The 19,674-nt window shown below is 47.7% G+C and overlaps 2 protein-coding genes and 1 long non-coding RNA gene across 3 annotated transcripts in view; 1 reads left to right on the top strand and 2 right to left on the bottom strand.

The window, feature by feature from the left end:
- LOC310666109 (nuclear receptor subfamily 2 group F member 5-like) overlaps positions 1–1,274 on the bottom strand; it is a 28,335-nt gene extending 27,061 nt beyond the window's left edge. The window contains exon 1 of the mRNA XM_083416719.1: positions 834–1,274. The gene's annotated coding sequence lies outside the window, so the exon portion shown is untranslated. The remainder of the gene's footprint in view (positions 1–833) is intronic.
- LOC310666130 (intelectin-like protein) overlaps positions 1–19,674 on the bottom strand; it is an 814,635-nt gene that overhangs the window by 148,388 nt on the left and 646,573 nt on the right. The window lies entirely within an intron of this gene.
- LOC310666253 overlaps positions 1–19,674 on the top strand; it is a 278,050-nt gene that overhangs the window by 167,241 nt on the left and 91,135 nt on the right. The window lies entirely within an intron of this gene.

The raw sequence follows: 19,674 nt of genomic DNA, 5'->3' as shown, positions 1-19,674 counted from the left end.
GCATTAGTAATATTTTAAACAGATGTCAAATCCTGTTACGGAAATTACATATAATTATTTCTTTAATTATAACAGAATATTTAGTACCGTTTTGAATTACCATAATTTCATCCCACAGAAATAATAATTAATAATCCTAGCAAGTGATGCCAGTACAGATGACTGGGCAAGTTTTTTGTTTTTCAGCTGAACACCAAAAGCCTTAAACATCATTGTTGCAAGCAACTAACATCAAATCTGTACTGTTTAAATCGTGTTGTTGTTTTTTTAAAAGAGAGCAAAAATCAATTTGTGAAGTTTCTGCCTGTTCTGCAAACTCTCATATATTTTTCCCCAACGAAAGTTCTTTCTTTTTAATTTTTCTTTTTCGGGAGTCATCATTATCCTGTCTTGCTTTTGCGGGAGAGGGTGGGGATAAATCGCTCCTAACACGGCACAAACCTTCGCCCGTTTACTCAGGAGTAAGCGCGCGCCCCTGCAGTCAGCGGAGGCGCTCGCTACTTTAGGAGGGAGTAAAACTCGCAGGTAGGTGTGCCTATAGCACGATGTTGCCTCGTGCCATTTGCTACCTGAAAAGGGGAAAGTACCCCAGAAATAAGGGAAAGCTTTTCTTTTCCAACAGGAAGACACAAAAAAATAGGCAGCGCTCCTTCGACTTACCACTGCACCCCCAAATAAATTCAAAAATAAATTCCTATCTGTCAGAGTGGGCAGCAATGACTTAACCACAAGCAAAACCACCAAGATAAGGTTTGACAATAATAATACCACCCCAAAGCGAGGGGAAAAACATCTCCTTTATCGGAAAGGAAGAGGAAAAAGGAGGGTAATACCTTCGAAAATCGCTTTTAATTCTCCCTCGGAATCCTGGAGAAGAAATTGATGGTTTTCTCTCCTTTTTTTTTCCTTTTCTTTTCTTTGAAGCAAATTCCGCCTGGGAGGCTGCTCCTTGCGCTTCTCCCTCCCGTGCAAAAACAGCAGCAGTTTCTTCTTTTGCGCGCAACGCGGCGGCCCCGATCCTGAAGTTGCGCCCGCGCGCAGCTCCCGCCCGCGCAAGCCGCCGGACAATGCTTCGGAATTTTATTTTATTTTTATTTTTTCCTCCCCCGCTTCCCTCAAAACCGGCTTTTAAAAAAAATTAAAATCCTAGGGACAAGAGAGAGGCGGAGTGGGCGAGGAACTTTTCTTTTCCGAGAGATACGGCGGCGGCGGCAGCAGCAGCAGCGTCGCTCCTCCGTCTCCGCTTGTCAATTCCGCTTCTCCGCCGCCGCTGCTTCTCCTGCTGCCTCGGGTCACGTGCTCCGCGGGAGGGATGCGGGGGGTGCGGAGAGATAGAGACCCATTGACAACGTGGCCATGGCGACGAGGCGGCGCCTTATAAGGCGCGGCGCTCCATATAAGGAAGCGAATGTAGCGCTCCGGAGAAAGGGGCGCCGCTGCCATTGGCTGGGGCGGGGAAGGAGGGGCGTGGCTCCAGCCGAGAATGGTTTTTAAAAGGGAGAGCGTGTTCCAAGCGTTCCGTGCCCTTTGCTTCGGTTTCCTCTCCGTCTTTCTTTCTTTATTTTTATTTATTTATTTATTTATTCATTCATTCTATTATTATTATTATTATTATTATTACTTATTAATTACCCAAAGCATTACAAAGTATCGCGGGAGTTCTTTCTTATTTATTTATTTATTCATTCATTCATTCATATTATTATTATTATTACTACTATTATTGTTATTATTATTATTAATTGTTGTTGTTTAGTCGTTTAGTTGAGTCCGACTCCTCGTGACCCCATGGACCAGAGCAGGCCAGGCACTCCCGTCTTCCACTGCCTCCCGCAGTTTGGTCAGACTCATGTTTGTAGCTTCGAGAACACTGTCCCACCATCTCGTCCTCTGTCGTCCCCTTCTCCTTGTGCCCTCCATCTTTCCCAGCATCAGGGTCTTTTCCAGGGAGTCTTCTCTTCTCCTGAGATGGCCAAAGTCTTGGAGCCTCAGCTTCAGGATCCGTCCTTCCCGTGAGCACCCAGGGCTGATTTCCTTCAGAATGGAGAGGTTTGATCTTCTTGCAGTCCATGGGACTCTCCAGAGTCTCCTCCAGCACTAGAATTCAAAAGCATCCATTCTTCGGCGATCAGCCTTCTTTATGGTCCAGTTCTCACTTCCATACATCACTGCTGGGAAAACCATAGCTATGGTCCAAAACTATATGGACCTTTGTCGGCAAGGTGATGTCTCTACTTTTTAAGATGCTGTCTAGGTTTGTCATTGCTTTTCTCCCAAGGAGCAGGCGTCTTTTAATTTCGTGGCTTATTATTATTATTAATTACCCAAAGCATCGTGGGGGTTGTACTAGATGACCCCCCAGGATTCCTCCAAACTCCGCAGTATACTATGAGCTTATAACAAAAGTAAGTTGCATTCTAAAAAAAAAGTTACATTTACATCTCACCTTTTCGTGCTCCAGGTGGCAGAAACGGCTGGGTGGAGGAACTTGAACCCAGGGCTCCCAGATCCTGGTATAGCAACTCTAACCACTATACCGCACTGTCTCTTTCCTTCGATTTCCCCTCACTTTCCTACTCTTTCTTCCTCCCTGCCTCATTTCCCCCGTTTCTTCCCCCTTTCCTCTCTTGGCACTCGAGGTGGACCCACCTAAGTGTAAGTTGCTTTTAAACTCGTTTTCATATTGTGGTTTAATTGCTGCAATCCACCTGAGGATCTGTAGGGTGAAGGGGAGGTGGAGCAGGCCGAAGATATTTCAGCGCCTGAGGCAAACACCAAAAAAACGAGGCCTCCCCCAGCAGGGGAGAAGCAGGTACTGAAGATCTACATCGGGAACAAACGTGGGGGGGATATAAAGATCTACATAGGATGCATTCCTTGGAGGCCAAATCTGCTGCCCCTGTGGGCCCCTTACCTTGCCTCATGGACAGGCCGGCCCTGAGATTGGACAATAAGGTAAAGTAAAGGTAAAGGGACCCCTGACCATTAGGTCCAGTCGTGGCCGACTCTGGGGTTGCGGTGCTCATCTCGCTTTATTGGCCAAGGGAGCCGGCGTACAGCTTCCGGATCATGTGGCCAGCATGACTAAGCTGTTTCTGGCGAACCAGAGCAGCGCACGGAAATGCCGTTTACCTTCCCGCCGGAGCGGTACCTAATTATCTACTTGCACTTTGACGTGCTTTCGAACTGCTAGGTTGGCAGGAGCTGGGACTGAGCAACGGGAGCTCACCCCGTTGCGTGGATTTGAACCACTGACCTAGGCTTTGTGGTTTAACCCACAGTGCCACCTGCGTCGCTTGAGAGTGGGCAATACGTTATGATAAATGATTATTAATTATAAGATTCTCTCTTTCCGTCTGTGTTTTTTTACCCTGCCTGTTCTTTCTTGTCTTTTCATTTCTCTTGTCTTCATTTCGTTGTTCTTCTCCGCCCTGCCTCAGTTTCCCCTCTGTCCCCCTGCCTCCATTTCCTTCCATGCCTGCCTTATTCTTTTTTCGGTCCCTCCTCCCGCCTCAGCACCCCCCCACCCACCCCGCTTTTCTTTTGCTCTACCTCCCCCCTCCCCATTCAGCTGTCATCCGCCTTCAGATCAGCGATTCACTCAGACACAGACAAAGCAAAATCCTCCATTTGATCTACCTTCTTGTTGTCACCACTAGATTTGCGGTTTTTTAGTTTGTTTTTTAAAAAAGCAAGCTGGTGGTTGTTTCTTTCTTCCCTTTTTTTAATCTGTAAACATTCCCGGTGGCTTTAGAGTGATCCGATTTACAATACAATGCAATAAAAGCAACATGTGATAATATTCACTGATCCGATTGAATAGGGAATCCTATGCGGTGATCCACTTATGTAATAATGTTCAGCGATAACATCATGTAATAATATTCCGTGAGCCCAAGCTGGGAGGGAGGTTAGGCTGAGAGAGGCTTTGACTATCCCCCAAGGTCATACCCATTGAGCTTAATGGCTGAGCGGGAAGATTCGAACTCTGGTCTCTCACAGATCCTTCTTCTTCTTTGGCGACCACTCATAGCCGAGTAAGATTGTCTTCCATAAACACAGTTTTAACAATGAGTCTGTTAGTGACTGTGGAGGCCAATTCTGGACCCACACGTCCTTCCACAGTGGGGACATTGGTTTCTGGGCAGGGGTTGATCACGGTGTGGATTTGCCAAGCGTGCCTTCCTCCTAGCACGTTTCTCCCTTGCGTCCTGAGTTCGAGTGTCTTCAAAGCCCACAACACCTTTGGTAAAGGCTGTTCTCCAACTGGAGCGCTCGCAGGCCAGTGTTTCCCAGTTGTCAGTGTTTATACTACATTTTTAAAGATTTGCCTTGAGACAGTTTTTAAACCTCTTTTGTTGACCACCAGCATTACGCTTTCCATTTTTAAGTACACACGCTCACTCCCCACCTTGAGACACCAGTGAAGACCAGTTTTAAGTTCGGAATAGAGTTGGTGCTTTGGAAGACGATCATCAGGCATCCACCAGTCCAGCGAAGTTGATGTTGAAGAATCATTGCTTCAACACTGGTCATCTTTGCTTCTTCCAGTACACTAATATTAAGTAAAGGTAAAGGTACCCCTGCCCGTACGGGCCAGTCTTGCCAGACTCTAGGGTTGTGCGCCCATCTCACTCAAGAGGCCAGGGGCCAGCGCTGTCCGGAGACACTTCCGGGTCACGTGGCCAGCGTGACATCGCTGCTCTGGCGAGCCAGAGCCGCACACGGAAATGCCGTTTACCTTCCCGCTAGTAAGCGGTCCCTATTTATCTACTTGCACCCAGGGGTGCTTTCGAACTGCTAGGTTGGCAGGCGCTGGGACCGAACAACGGGAGCGCACCCCGCCGCGGGGATTCGAACCGCCGACTTTCGATCGGCAAGCCCTAGACGCTGAGGCTTTAACCCACAGCGCCACCCGCGTCCCTACACTAATATTAATCGCCTTCTAAACCACTGTCTCAAGGCGTTTTACCTGCAAGATAATTAAAAACAGCCCAAATCACAAAAGCGAGGAATGCATTTAAGACTCTGTCGCTCGTGGAGAAAGCCCATTATTGCTGGAAGGTGCTGAGAGATGTTTTGTATTACGTAGGCCTCGGATGCATCAAAATAATGAAAAGGATCAATAATAGTTAAGTGTCCTTTTCAAAATAAGATCTGCGGGGGCTGGAATCCCCAGGCTTGGAAAACACAGATGTAGCAGGCTTTGCAGGCTGATAATAACATGGTAAAGTTGAGAAGGAGAAGCAGCGGAAAAAACAATTAAGCATGATTCCTGGCTCAAGGTAACGGGCTGCTTTGTTTAAAGAGAGACACCCCATTGTTAAGGCAAAGGGAATAAATCTGTGCGAAGGCTTGTCAAAAGCTGTGACAATCTGAATTGTAAAAGAGGGGGGAATGGGGGGAGAGAATGATTGAGAGGAGCTAATTGTGAAAAAAAGGATGTGTCACGTCAAGTAGGAAGCAAGGGCTCTAAGAGGATACAGAAAAAAACCGCTTGATAAAGGATTGAGGCGTAACAGTGAGCCAACCGTGTGATGCAGCGGCGAGAGAAGCTAATGCCTTTCTGCACTGACAGAAGTCTAGGGTCCAGATCAAGGAATAGAACTGCTCTCTTCTGCCTTGGTCAGACCCCACCTGGAGTCCTGGGTCCAGTTCTCAGTATCGCAGTTTAAGAAGCCTTTTAACCACAGTTCAAGACAGCAATGCTTCCAGACGCCAATTACAGTGGTGCCTCGGGTTAAGTACTTAATTCATTCCGGAGGTCCGTACTTAACCTGAAACTGTTCTTAAACTGAAGCCCCACTTTAGCTAATGGGGCCTCCTGCTGCTGCCGTGCTGCCGGAGCACAATTTCTGTTCTCATCCTGAAGCAAAGTTCTTCACCCGAGGTACTATTTCTGGGTTAGCGGAGTCTGTAACCTGAAGCGTATGTAACCCGAGGTACCACTGTACTGGAAATGGCAGGAGGGGAGAGTTGCTCTTGTGTTCGAATCCGGCTTGCTGGTTTTCCACTGGGGGCAACTGGGAGGCAATGCCAGACTAGATAGGCCCCCTGTGGCCTGATCCAGTAGACACTTATTTTGTTCTTATGACAAGCTGGAAGGTGTGCAGAGGAGGGCAATTGGAATGATCAAAGGTCTGGAAAGCAAGCCTGATGAGGAACGGTTGAAGGAGCTGGGCATGTTTAGGCTGGAGAAGAGGAGGCTGAGATCTTCACGTATCTCAAGGGCTCTCCCGTGGAAGATGGACGGAGCTAGCTTTCTCCTGCTCCGAAGGGTAGGACCCAAACCAATGGATTCCAAATGACAAGAAAGGGGATGGTCCCAGTACATTTCTAAGCACAATTCAAAGTGTTGGTGCTGACCTTTAAAGCCCTAAACAGCCTCGGCCCAGTATACCTGAAGGAGCGTCTCCACCCCCATCGTTCTGCCCGGACACTGAGGTCCAGCACCAAGGGCCTTCTGGCAGTTCCCTGCGAGAAGCCAAGTTACAGGGAACCAGGCAGAGGGTCTTCTTGGTGGTGGCACCCGCCCTGTGGAACGCCCTCCCACCAGATGTCAAAGAGAAGAACAACTACCAGACTTTTAGAAGACATCTGAAGGCAGCGCTGTTTAAGGAAGCTTTTAATGTTTAACAGACCACTGTATTTTAATATTTTGTTGGAAGCCACCCAGAGTGGCTGGGGAAACCCAGCCAGATGGGCGGGGTATAAATAATAAATTTATTTTTTTATTATTATTATTAGGAATAATTTTCCAACGTTCAACAGTGGAACAGGCTCCCCTGGGAAATTGTGGAGGTCTTCAAGGAGAGATTGGGTCATAGATGCTTTAGTTGAGATTCCTGCATTTCAAAGGGTTGGACTAGATGACTCTAGCGTCCCAGGAAAGGAGGAGGAAGAGGGTAGGCCAGAGGGTGGGGTTCTGTCAGGCCAAATGGAAATCACCAAAGGTAGAGAGAAGGACCCCAAACCAGAGAAGACCCTCCTCCCAAATGGCCGTCAGCTAACCCACTGGGGTCTTTGGCTACGTTACGATCTGCCTCTGTCCCAGCCCAGCTATGAATAGAATCCCATTGGCCTAGACCTCTGTGGAAAAGGGCCTTCTCAGTGATGGCCCCGACCTGGTGGAATGTTCTGTCCCAGGAGACCAGGGCCCTGCAGGATTTAACCTCCTTCTGCAGGGCCTGTAAGACAGAGCTATTCCGCCGGGCTTTCAATTTGAACTTAGCCTGATCTTTTATTCCCCTTCCTTCCCTCCCCCTCCCCTTTTTATGAAAATTACCCGCTCTGGGATCCCACAGCTAATTCTCCCCTGGTCTCCTCGCTGGCCCAAATAGGACTAATTTAGCCAGCTAGCCCTGGTGATCATCTGATGTTTATTGGATGGATTTCCCCCCTAAATTGATTTTTGAATTCTGAAGTTATTGTTACTCACGTTTTATGCTGTTTTTTCTTGCATCAATTAAGTGTTTTAAATTTGTCGTTAGATGCCCTGAGCCCGGTTTTCTGAACCGGGAAGGGCGGGGTATAAATAAAAAATTATTGTTTATTATTATTATGAAAATCTGGAAGAATTCCCCTGCAAATGGGGCACTCGGAGCACAGGCTGGAGGAGGGAAGGGTCAAGAGAATCTGTCCCCCTGCTCTTTCCGCAGAGCCAAAAGCGGCACAAAGACCTTGCAGGGATGGGTTTTGGCTCGCAACCCAGGTGAGGATGGATGGACGGCCAGCGTCGTGGGCCTGTCACAGAGACATTAAAAAAAGAGGGAGCGGAATGGGGGAACGACAAGCAGTGTGTCAAGATCAGGTCAGGCTCCAACAGGAGAAGGGGAATTGGGAATAATTTACGGCCCGACCTGAGGCTGACACTTGGCTTTCGGAGTCCTGAGGAAGACGGGGTTTTTTCAAATAAAGGGGATGGGAGGAGAGACGCAGAAGAACGTCAGGAGAGCTGCTGGATCAGGCCAGAGGGGGGGCCTTAACTAATCCGGCATCCTGTTCCCACATTGGCCAACCAGTGGCCCCAAAGGGAAGCCTAATTTGAGCAGAAAAACCCTCCCGTCTCCAGCAACTGATATTCCAAAGCATTGTTGTTGTTGTTTAGTCGTTGAGTCGTGTCCACCTCTTCGTGACCCCCTGGACCAGAGCACACCAGGCACTCCTGTCTTCCCGCAGTTTGGTAAAACTCATGCTGGTAGCTTCAAGAACACTATCCCACCATCTCGTCCTCCGTCGTCCCCTTCTCCTTGGGCCCTCCATCTTTCCCAACATCAGGTTCTTTTCCAGGGAGTCTTCTCTTCTCACGAGGTGGCCAAAGTCTTGGAGCCTCAGCTTCAGGATCTGTCCTTCCAGGGAGCACTCAGGGCTGATTTCCTTCAGAATGGAGAGGTTGGATCTTCTTGCAGTCCATGGGACTCTCAAGAGTCTCCTCCAGCACCATCATTCAAAAGCATCAATTCTTCGGCAGTCAGCCTTCTTTATGGTCCATCTCTCACTTCCATACATCATTCCAAAGCATTGCTGCCCCCAAATGTATAGGGCAGAGCACAGCCAATAGCCCTCTCCTCCTCCTCCGTGAACTTGTCCAATCCTCTTTTAAAGCCACTTGGCCATGGCTGCCTCATGTGGGAGGGAGTTCCACAGGTTAACAATGCACCTCATGGCGAAGGAGTTTCTTGTCTTTTTCCTGAGTCTCCCAGCATTCAGCTTCTTTTTGGTTTTTTGGTTTTTGGGGTTTCTTTGATACAGCAAGAAAAAAGAAAAAACACAAATACAGTGGTACCTCGGGTTAAGTACTTAATTCGTTCCGGAGGTCTGTACTTAACCTGAAACTGTTCTTAACCTGAAGCACCACTTTAGCTAATGGGGCCTCCTGCTGCTGCCGCGCCGCCAGAGCACGATTTCTGTTCTCATCCTGAAGCAAAGTTCTTAACCTGAAGCACTATTTCTGGGTTAGCAGAGTCTGTAACCTGAAGCGTATGTAACCCGAGGTACCACTGTACCAAATTACACACAGGAATAACCATAGACACATAATTTTCTTAACAAACAATAAAAGCAAATACTGGTCTTAACACTAAAGACCCAACCTCCCATCTATTCCATATTTCTATTTCATATTACTTATTGCCAATACACACTTTTAACATAATTAAACTTTTTGTTAATCTAATTTCTTACATCTACCTTGCAACTATTACTGAAGTTCCTCGAATGCTGCAACAGAATTTAAACTACGATATTTATTTTTCAAATATTCTTTGAAAACCTCCCATTTTGAGACAAATTCCTGTTTTGATTTATTCTTTATTTTTTTGATAGACCGTCTAATTCGGCATATTCTCTCACCTTTTGGATCAAATCTTGTGTAGAGGGGATTTCATTACTCTTCCATTTTGCCACAATCAGAACTCTTCCAGCATTCAGCTTCATTGGAGTTAGGAGAGAGAGAGGAAGACGCCTCGCATCATTTTATGTCGTAGTGCCTTTTCTCTAACCATAATATCTCCATCTGCTGCAACCTTTCCTCATAGCAGACTCTGTAGCGATGGAGCGGAGGGGAAGCTCCCTTCGTTTTGTACCTGGAACCCCTGGAAGAAGGTTAAGGAACAAACAAACACACCCCCAAAAAAATACCCCAGGAGCCTCGGATTCTTAACTGTGGTTCCAGCATTGCAAGGGGCTGGCCTAGATTCTGGTTCCAAGATTCTCTGACCTTGGAACTCTCCGCCACTGGAGTTTTTAAAGCAGCAGCTGTGTGGCCATCTGTTTTTTGTTTTTTTTTAATAAATATTTTATTCGGTTTTACATAAAAAACGACAAAGCAAACAAAAACAACAAACAATACACCTAAAACATACAAAATTACACAAACATCACATACTACAGACAACAGAAATAAAAACAATCTTATCTTCATATTGATCTTGCATTAACTTGTTTCTCTGACTTCCCCAAGTCTCCCTTCTCTGTATTCCAATTCATACATTTAAACAACAAATCCCTTCCCTCTGTCATAATTAACCTCCTTTCTTAATTTGAATGTTTTGGTATAGCTGTGTGGCCATCTGAAGGTAAAGGGTAAATGGACCCCTGACCATTAGGTCCAGTTGTGGCCGACTCTGGGGTTGCGGCGCTCATCTCGCTTTATTGGCCAAGGAAGCCGGCGTACAGCTTCCGGGTCATGTGGCCAGCATAACTAAGCCGCTTCTGGCAAACCAGAGCAGCGCACGGAAACGCCGTTTACCTTCCCGCCACAGTGGTACCTATTTATCTACTTGCACTTTGACGTGCTTTCGAACTGCTAGGTTGGCAGGAGCAGGGACTGAGCAACGGGAGCTCACCCCCTCGCAGGGATTCGAACCACCAACCTTCTGATCGGCAAGTCCTGGGCTCTGTGGTTTAATCCACAGCACTACCAGGACTTATTTAGCTTGTGATCCCTGCATTGCAGCAGGGGGTTGAACTAGATGCCCTCTAGGGGACCCTACAATTCCCGTGTTGCAGATGGAGTCGGAGCAACAGGGGGGCCACCGCCTGTGGCCTGGGAATCCAGGAAGCGAAGGCGAGAAAGCGGCTCCGTCCAGCCGCGGCCACGTCCGCGCGAAAGTGCCGGGTCCGGGTGACACGCGACCCTCCCGTTTCCTTGTCCGGGAAGGAGTTAATTATCCGCGTAAAATTATGGCCAGGGCTGGCGTCACGCAGGCAGATTAATAAGTTCCTGCGTTGACCTTGTGTTCTTGTTTTTTCGAGTCTGGAGGCCCAAGAAGAGTCTGGAGGGAGGGCGGACTTGTTCCCCCCCCCCCAACGCCGCTGCTGCCGCCTCCTTGCATGCCCCCCCCCACAGTATTGTTTGGGAATATCCTACTCTTAACCCCTTGCTGGCTAGCTGCCTGCCTTCCGCAAGGAGAGGTCTCAGGAGGTTAGCCCAACTGGGATTTGAGGCCCTGAGAAAAAGACGGGGAACTGTGCACAGCACATTCTTCGGCACAGCTGTCGTCTCCGGTACACAAGGAGGGAGGCCACCAGTTGGGAAGGAGCCAGAGAGTTTAGCAGAAAGCATCAAGATTCTAGCCCTCATCGGAGAGCAGGGTCGCGCCGTGGGTTTTCTTCAGCAATAATAATACAGTGGTACCTCGGGTTACATACACTTCAGGTCACATATACCTGAAGGAGCGTCTCCACCCCCATCGTTCAGCCCGGACACTGAGATCCAGCGCCGAGGGCCTTCTGGCGGTTCCCTCATTGCGAGAAGTGAGGCTACAGGGAACCAGGCAGAGGGCCTTGTCGGTGGTGGCACCCGCCCTGTGGAACGCCCTCCCATCAGATGTCAAAGAGATAAACAACTACCTGACATTCAGAAAGCATCTTAAGGCAGCCCTGTTCAGGAAAGTTTTTAATATGTAATGCTGTGCTGTTTTTAACGCTTGATTGGGAGTCGCCCAGAGTGGCTGGGGAAACTCAGCCAGATGGGCGGCGTATAAATAATAAATTATTATTATTATTATTATTATTATTACATACGCTTCAAGTTACAGACTCCGCTAACCCAGAAATAGTACCTCGGGTGAAGAACTTTGCTTCAGGATGAGAACAGAAATCGTGCTCCGGTGGCGCAGCGTCAGCAGGAGGCCCCATTAGCTAAAGTGGTGCTTCAGGTTAAGAACAGTTTCAGGTTAAGAACAGACCTCCAGAACGAATTAAGTTCTTAACCCGAGGTACCACTGTAATAATTTATTATTTGTACCCCGCCCATCTTGCTCGGTTTCCCCAGCCACTCTGGGCAGCTCCCAACAAAGATAAATACACTCAAACGTGACACATTAAAAAACTGAACAGGGCTGCCTTCAGATGTCTTCTGAATGTCAGGTAATTGTTTATCTCTTTGACATCTAGTGGGAGGGCGTACCACAGGGCGGGCGCCACCACCGAGAAGGCCCTCTGCCTGGTTCCCTGTAGCTTTGCTTCTTGCAATGAGGGAACCGCCAGAAGGCCCTCGGCCCTGGACCTCAGCGTCTGGGCAGAATGATGGGGGTGGAGACACTCCTTCAAGTATACTGGACCGAGGCCGTTTAGGGCTTTAAAGGTTAGGGTTAGGGCAAATCACACCTGTTGCGAAGGCAGCTTTCATTGGCTAGAACAGCAGCTGCTGGGGGAGCAGACCACATTCCCTTCTGGGCAGCTTGGCGGGGCAAAGGAAAAGTGTGTGGGGTTGTGAAGTTTGCCTTGTGTACAGATGAAATACGCCCCTCTCTGTTCTCCATCCAGGTAAGCCAGAGGTGCAGAGGAAGGCCACGCAAGGACAGGGCCTTCTCTGCAGTGGCTCCCTGCTGGTGCGATGCTCTTTGAATATCTTTAGGGGGCAGGTAAAAATATTCCTCTTCTCCCAGATCTTTGGCCGATTAAAAAAACTATGGTGTTTTAAACTGTGTTCATGGGGGGTTGGGGGTTTATGGGTTTGCTTTTCTTTCGTTATGAATTTTGTATTTTTATGTTGCAAACTGCCCTGCGATCTTTGGATGAAGGACAATGTACAAATCTCATTTATCATAGGGTTGCCATATTTCAGAACATGAAAACCAAGCTCGTTTGGGGGGTTTTTTGGCAAAGCTGTTTGAGCTGTTTTCAAGGAAATTCGCCAAAATCTACATTTCTCCAGACATCTCAGCGATTTCCACCGGCTATATCTGCGAAATTACGGGCACATGGCAACCTTTACATTTTACCAAGCATGCATTTGGGGCAATCAAAAAACACTCAAGAGGGGCTGGCTTGAGGAGTCGCTTGGGGAGAGGAGGCGTGGTCTAGGGGAGTGGGTGTGGCCTGAGAAGAGTTCCGAGGGCCTGATAGGTCTGGAGGGCCACATTTACTTCCTGGTCCTGAAATGTGTGTGTCTCGTCTGATCTAGAAGCTGTCAATCGCACACACTTTTAACATGCCATTTAATTCTGCATCATTATCTCAAAATTGCAGGTTTTGTTTATATTTAAACTCTCTTTTATCGGTTTTTAATGAAGGTTTTGGAGTTGCAAACTGCTCAGGGGACTCATATCAAGCATTTTTACCAGCTAAGCAATTAACTAGTGGAGGGGCACTCTGTGCATGCTCAGAGGTACCTGTCGCCCTGAAGAACCGGCCCAGAAATGAAGGTCTACGCAAGACCAGCCTTGGTTAAAAATGGCCTGAATGCGCCTCAAATCTGCAACGGCGCCCCAGCCACACAGACAAATTAAGATTTCCTTGATTTTCACTCTCCGAGAGAGGGGAAAATATTTGGCAGGCCCTTACATGATATTTTTAAAACGAGGAGCTCCTCAGCTGTCTTGATAGAGGCTGAGAGGTTGTGGGGAGCCGAAGAAAACGGCGTCTTTCCAGAAACGGCTCCCTCTGACCTCTTCGCCTCTAGGTACGCCCTCGGTGACCCTCGAAAGACCACCCGGAACAGGTGAGGTCAGAGGCAAGCGAGGGGCTGTTTTAAAATGTCGGCTGAGCAGAGATTTCCACGGACAGGTGGTGTGGTCATTAATCAGAGCTTGGGAAAGAAATTTCTCCAAAGCCAGCTCCCCTTAGAGGGGTACAGCTCTCTCTCTCTCTCTGTGTGTGTGTGTGTGTGTGTGTGTGTGTGTTGGTGGTGATCTGCCAACAGCCACTTAAAAATCTAAGCCTCTAGCCCTCATGGGATGAACTAAATGCAAAGCTGTCTCACACTGAGGCAATCGGTCCCTCGAGTTCAAATCTTTCCCACCTTCCCAGCACAAAGGTGGAAAGTTTGGCCGCATTATCACCATCCATTCAAAGCGCTGTGATACTACTTTAAACGGCCCTCGCTTCTTCCCCCCCCCCAAAGGATTCTGGGAGCTGTAGTTCAAGACTTCTGAGATTTGTTAGGAAACCCCTCTATCCCTTGCTCCCCAGAACTACAATTCCCAGAGCTCCCTGTGGAAAGGGATTGCTTGCTAAACCCCTCTGAGAATTCTAGGTCTGTGAAAGGAATAGGGATCTCCAAAATAACTCTCAGCACCCTGAAGATACTATAACTCCCAGGAGACTTTGGGGAAGCCGTGACTGTTTAAAGTGGCAGCACGGTTCATTAAATGCAGGGGGTGAATGTGGCCTGGAAAATGCACTCGATGGAAGCTTTCATTAAAAAATGCAGTTACTGTATATTACAGAAAATTTGCTTTTCAAAAATTTGCTTTTCAGAAATGTCAAAAATAAGCAAAATTGCATATTCTTGGCACTTTGTTAAATTGGAAATATTAAGTTGCGTTGGGATTTTGCCTCTTAGTTGTTTATCGGTCCTGTTGATAATGGTTTTGTCATTTTTGCACATTGTTTCTATCTCTGTTTGTTTGTTATTGCTTTGCTCCCTGCTCTGGGGTTGAAAACTTTCAAGGAAGAGTAGCTTAGAAATACTGTAAATAGAAATAAGATCAATATAAACCTTTGTATGTTAGAGGAAAGTGGTACCCAAACGCTGATGGATTTTCACAGAGACTTTAATAATAACCGCAAATTGTGGTGGGAATGCAGAAAACTGAACAGAAAAGTGGGAAAATGAGAAAGAACTGAAACTAACTGATACGGCAATGCCTTCTTGGACCACTGTCCTGATACCTTTATTTCCATTCTCCGTTTCCTGGGCACCCGGTCAATTTCAAATCTCCATTTCTCAATTTATATCAGCTTATTAACCACAGCACAGTAATCTCATAGAATCATAGAGTTGGAAGAGACCACAAGGGCCATCGAGTCCAACCCCCTGCCAAGCAGGAACCACCATCAGAGCACTCCTGACATACGGTTGTCAAGCCTCTGCTTAAAGACCTCCAAAGAAGGAGACTCCACCACACTCCTTGGCAGCAAATTCCACTGTCTCTTACAGCTCTTACTGTCAGGAAGTTCTTCCTAATGTTTAGGTGGAATCTTCTTTCTTGTAGTTTGGATCCATACTACAATTACACTTCAGGTATCCAGAATAAATGCTAAAAGGCTTAACCTCTGTTCCTGCTGCTTCTCTCTCATTCTCTCACTTAGTTATGACAGGACAGCCCAGCTTCCTTCATGGCTTCATACTTTGGCCGCTTTTCCTCTGTTCCCCTCTCTCTTAGCAGTCCCACTCCCAAGATATTTTCCTTTGTATGTCAGACCCAGGCGATCATCTGAGTCCTTTTTACTGACTCAGAAATCTCCTTTTCCTAGAAAATCTCTCCCCTCCCAAATGGAAGGAGACCCCAGAAGAAGAGTCTTCCCACAGCTTCTCCTTCCAGATTAAATCCCGTCTGAATAGTCTCTCCAGACCCTCAGCATGGTCTTCCTATCTCCCTTCTTTCTCATTCACAGCAGCCGCTGAAGAGACATTATCTTAATACTCTAGAATTGTACATGCATTTGTCCTGGAAGACAATGCTTTAGGCTTTTTTCAATTTCAATAAAATTTAAGGAAAGGAAAGAGGAGGAGAGAGAGAAAAGGGTGGAATATAAAAGTGACAGGCAAATAGATAGACAAACAGACAGAACAATGTGGTTTAGTGGTTAGAGTGATGGACCAAGACTTCGGAGATCAGGGTTCAAATATCCCATTCAACTACTTGAAGCTCACTGGGTGAGAATCGCTGCCTCTCAGCCTAACCTACCTCACAGGGTGGTTTTGAAGATTAATAGAGGAGAAGGAAAACCATGTATCTCTACCTGAGCGTCTTAGAGAAACAGGTGGGATATAAGTGGAATATAGTACTTATGGAGGCACTTAACTCACCATCGGAGGGTGATCAGAGAAAAAACAAAGGAAGATGGGTTTGACTCTGTACGGTTTCCACTCGTATCATCTGTTAACTATAGTACAGTACGGTGGTGCCTCGGGTTAAGTACTTGATTCGTTCCGGAGGTCCGTTCTTAACCTGAAACTGTTCTTAACCTGAAGCACCACTTTAGCTAATGGGGTCTCCCGCTGCCGCTGTGCCGCCGGAGCACGATTTCTGTTCTCATCCTGAAGCAAAGTTCTTAACCCGAGGTACTATTTCTGGGTTAGCGGAATCTGTAACCTGAAGCGTGTGTAACCCAAAGTACCACTGTAATCTCCCTTCCTTCTCAGTCACAGCAGTCAAGAAGGAGAAATTATTTTAATGCTTTAGAGATTGAAGCATATCCTTTGGGTGTGGACTTAATCTGCAATATCAAAGATTTCTTTAGTCTGTCTCAATACCATGTGGATGACTACATATAAGACTTTGCATCTGCATTTTTCCTAGAAGACAACACTTTATGCTTGGCCATTGTTGTTGTTGTTGTTTTAATTCAATAAAGTTTGCAAAAAAAAAAAAATCACCACTAAATCTCCCCCCCAGAAAACAAGGCCTGGGGGGGGAAACGCTCCTAATTTGGGGTTGATTTCTCTCTCTGAATATTGCATTTGCCAATGTGATGGTGAAGGAGGCTTGCCTAGTTAGGGGTTGGGGGAAGGAGATAGACTTCTACCTCCCCCCCCCCCTCCCGGCTTATCTCTGGGGAATCCGGAATGTCAGTTTTCTGGAATGCTGCAAAGGCGTGACCGAACGTGTCACGCAGAGGGCAAGGGAGGTTACGACCTTTGCTGGGGAACAGAGGCGAGCAGGACGGGACAAGGGGATGTCTTGTTTGGAAATCGAAAAACAAGGAAAAGTTATTTTGCAGAGGAGGGGGGGAGGTAGGGGGTCATGTGGCCAAAGGGGAGGCGGTAGAGGAGCAGCGAGCTGCAAAGTGCCAAGTTCTTTGGGGGCGTATCCCACAGGGCTCCGAAACACCACCGGAGTGTGCTTTTGGGGGCTGATACGGCCTGCGAGAAAGTTCAAGAATCAAGTTGATAGCAAAGTGGGACGACAACACACACACACACCAACCCTGTAGCCACGTCCTGAAGGACTCAGGCGTCTGAGATTTGGGTGCCGCAACCTCACAGCCTTAAGAAAAGGGCCTGGAATGCATCACGAGAGCAAAGATGTTCTCCCTCCGCTGAGGAATATGTAACAGTTGCTGGAAAGTTGCATGGGTGCTGCTTTAGAACTCGGGTCCTGCTTGCGGGATTGGGGCACCTGGTTGGTCGCTGTGAGAACAAGAGGCTGTGGTGGATGGCGCCCCTCGGGCCTGGCCCAGCAGCCAGGCTCTTCCGATGTCCTTATGGAACCTCCAGCTCCAGGGGCAGCCTATCTGGATACCTAGGTTCCTTGGGGCATTTGACCACTGCAGGAACTATGAAGGCGGACTGTGGCAAGCCCCCTTTTACCAGATGCAGTGGCCCAGTGGCTTTTCTGCTGTTAAAACTCATTTCAGACCAGGGACACGTGCGTGCGTGCGTGCGTGCGTGCAGCGCTTCACATAAATATATGCAGTGGTACCTCTGGATGCGAATGGGATCCGTTCCGGAGGCCCGTTCGCAACATGAATAGAACGCAACCTGCGGCGGCGTGTCTGCGCATGCGCAGGTTGTGATTCGCCGCTTCTGCGCATGCGCGTGACATCATTCGGTGTGTCTGCGCATGCGCGAGCGGCGAAAACCGGAAGTAACCCTTTCCGGTACTTCCGGGTCACTGCGGGACGCAACCTGAAAAAACGTACCACGAAGCAAACGTAACATGAGATATGACTGTACAGTGCTTTTTTCCTTAAAATGTTTAGGGGTTTTGACTCAAGAAAACCACCATTTTATAGATCAAATTGGGAATAAATACAGGAAATGGGCAAAAGTACAAAAATTCACAAAATGTTTAGGGATATGCGTACCCCTGCGTACACCCCCCACAAAAAGCACTGAATATATAACTATACAAATAATAAATATCTGTGGCTTTAGGCTTGATTGTAAATGCAATAAATAAACAGGAGGGAATTCACGCTACCCCGACGAACCTTCGCAAGCATTTTGTCAAGAAGGAATTGAAAGCTGATGTGGAGAGGAGAACTGGAAAGAGGAGGAGCCGAGAGAACCCAAAACTGACGGATTCGTCTGTTCCTACTGGCAAATTCCTCTCCCACGACGACGCCTCTTTAATAAAGAGCCCCTGGACGAACGGAGAGGTGTTTGGGTTGTTTTTTTTCCTGAGCCCCTCAGCTAATCTTTGCCAGCGTGGTCACTGAAGGGAAACATAACCCAGGATTAAACCGGGAGGCTCAGGCGTCATGTCAGATCCAATTGGCTTTGCTGGATGAGTGCGAGAAGCGGGGGAAGGGAGGGGAAGGGGGCCGAAGAACCAGCTGAGGGCCGGACCAAGCGGAAGGTGCAGGCTGGAGTTTGCAACAAGTGCAGAATCACTGGGAAGTCCTTGCAAGGGACGTTGCAAGCTCGTTTCTTACTTTTCATTTGCAGTCAACAGTGTGACGCAGCAGCAAAAAAAAGCTAACATTATTCAAGGCTGCATCAACAGAAGTCTAGTGTCCCAGTCAAGGGAAGGGATAGTACGACTCTTATCTTGCCTTGGTCAGACCCCCACCTGGAATACTGTGTCCAGTTCTGGGCATCTCAATTGAAGATGGATGTTGACAAGCTGGAACCTAGAATCATAGGCATGCAGAGTTGGAAAGGACCCCGAATTTTCTGGGAAGGGAAGGGGCTCCCATCATTTCCCCAAGCATTGGAACCCATGAAGCTGAATGATGGAAGATTCAGGGCACAGAAAAGTCCTCCTGCAGGCAGTGAGTGCATAGTTAAACGGTGGAACTCACTGCCACAAGAGATGGGGATGGCCACCAAATTGGGTGTCTTTAAATGAGATTTGGACAAATGCATGGAGGTGAAGAGGGCTATTGGTGGCTACTAATCCTGATGGCTATCTCTGCTTCTCTGGTTGAAGGCAGGAATACTTCTGAATACCAATTTTTGGAAGCCACAGGAATAGCTCTTGCGCTAGAATATGGCTTGAGAGTTTCCCATAATGGTTGGCCACTCTGAGAACGGGATATTGGACTAGATGTGCTGGTCAAATATCTGCCTTACATCAGATAAAGATACTCTCTTCAGCGAAGTTTTGTCAGGCCCCTTTCTTTCCCCAGGGTTACAACAGTTTAACAAGAAGGTACAGCAACTCGGGCTGTCAGTGGAACTTTTGCGATCGATGTCCCTGCCATCTGCCAAGGCTATAATAAAAACTAGGTTGTGGGATATTGAGTGCCAAGAACTAACAGCAGCAGCAGAGAAAACATGTTCCCCTCTTTACTTTCTCGGGCACATGAAACTAAACATAGGTAAAGGTAAAGGGACCCTTGACCATTAGGTCCAGTCGTGGCCGACTCTGGGGTTGTGGCGCTCATCTCGCTTTATTGGCTGAGGGAGCAGGCGTACAGCTTCCGGGTCATGTGGCCAGCAGGACTAAGCCGCTTCTGGAGAACCAGAGCAGCGCACAGAAACACTGTTTACCTTCCCGCCGGAGTGGTACCTATTTATCTACTTGCACTTTGACGTGCTTTCGAACTGCTAGGTTGGCAGGAGCTGGGACCGAGCAACGGGAGCTCACCCCATCGCGGGGATTGGAACCGCCAACCTTCTGATCGGCAAGCCCTAGGTTCTGTGGTTTAACCTACAGCGCCACCCGCGTCCCTTGTGAAACTAACCATAATTACCTTGAATTTCTGCTTAATCCTCAAGAAAGATGGCTATTTTCGCTGGCCAGGTTTAATTCAAATCCATCCAACCTCCTTGGG

The sequence above is a fragment of the Podarcis tiliguerta genome (assembly GCF_965153285.1).
Source record: "Podarcis tiliguerta genome assembly, chromosome: 16".
Lineage (NCBI taxonomy): Eukaryota > Metazoa > Chordata > Lepidosauria > Squamata > Lacertidae > Podarcis > Podarcis tiliguerta.
This window is presented reverse-complemented; position numbering and strand designations above follow the sequence as displayed.